The 1,117-nt window shown below is 47.4% G+C and overlaps 1 pseudogene; it reads left to right on the top strand.

Annotated features, from left to right (window-relative positions):
- Window positions 1-312: 312 nt before the first annotated feature.
- LOC129065504 (elongation factor 1-delta-like) lies at window positions 313-860 on the top strand (annotated as a pseudogene).
- Window positions 861-1,117: the final 257 nt, after the last annotated feature.

Genomic DNA, 1,117 nt, shown 5'->3' with positions numbered 1-1,117 from the left:
AAGCAAAGCAACTCTGTTGGTTTGTCAAAGCAGCAGTTACCCTGGAGCAGGGGTATTGTGACTGGAAGGGAATTTGAGGGGTACTGTTTAATACTGGTAATGTTAGGATTTTTTACCTGTGGTACGGACTGTGTAAACAGTCCTTATAGTTTGTGAAAATTTGTTGAGTTGTACACACATGAAATATCTCTTTTTCTATATACATGTTATATTCCTATAAATATAAAAAATATGTACATTTAATAAAAATAAAGCTGTTTCCTGACGTATGTCCTACTGAGTTCAGCCCGTGAAGTTAACTGGTTACAATAATCATCTGTGCTGGAGAGAAGCTCACCTGCCAACCTGGCCACAGCCTTACAGACCCAGCACATGTCTCCCACGTGCCAAGTGGAGCCCCCCTCCAAGAAGGCGGCCACTGCCATGAAAGAGGAGGAGGACAATGACATTGCCCTGTCAGGCAGTGACAAGAGGATGACAGGGAGGCTGTCTGGCTGTGGGAGGAGCAGCTGTAACAGTATGCAGAAAAGGACAAGAAACCTGCTCTGGTGGCCCAGTCCTCCAACCTCCTGGATATCAAGCCTTGGAGTGAGGAGGCGCGCCTGGCTCAGCCAGAGGCCTGCGTGTGCTCCGTCCAGCAGGACGGGTTGACCTGTTGGGGCTCCAAGCTGATGCCCATGGGCTGTGGCATCCAGAAGCTGCAGATCTATTGTTTGGTGGAGGACAACAAGGTAAGGACTGACCTGGTAGAGGAGTAGATCCCTAAGTTCAAGAAGCACTTGAGGAGTGTTGACACTGTTGCTTTCAACAAAATCTCAGCCCTAGCATTGGGCCTGGGTGCAAGGTCCTGCTGCTGTTGAAGACTGAGATTCCCTCTCTCCTCCCCTTCAACTCTACCCCGCCCCCACCCCCCACCATATTGGAGATGATTCAAGAGCCAGGTGAGCTTATGACAGATTTAAAAGTCTTTGTTTCTTTTTTTAATAAGATTTTTTAAAAAGATTTTATTTATTTATTTTTAGAGAGAGGAAAGGAGGGAGAAAGAGAGGGAGAGAAACATCAATGTGTGGTTTCATTTCGCTTGCCTCCTGCTGGAGACCTGGCCTGCAACCCAGGC

The sequence above is a fragment of the Pteronotus mesoamericanus genome, unplaced genomic scaffold, assembly GCF_021234165.1.
Source record: "Pteronotus mesoamericanus isolate MK-2021 breed Mesoamerican mustached bat unplaced genomic scaffold, CSHL_Meso_final contig_180, whole genome shotgun sequence".
NCBI classification, from domain to species: Eukaryota; Metazoa; Chordata; class Mammalia; order Chiroptera; family Mormoopidae; genus Pteronotus; species Pteronotus mesoamericanus.
Note: the sequence above shows the minus strand (reverse complement) of the source record. Positions and strands in the feature narration are given on the sequence as shown.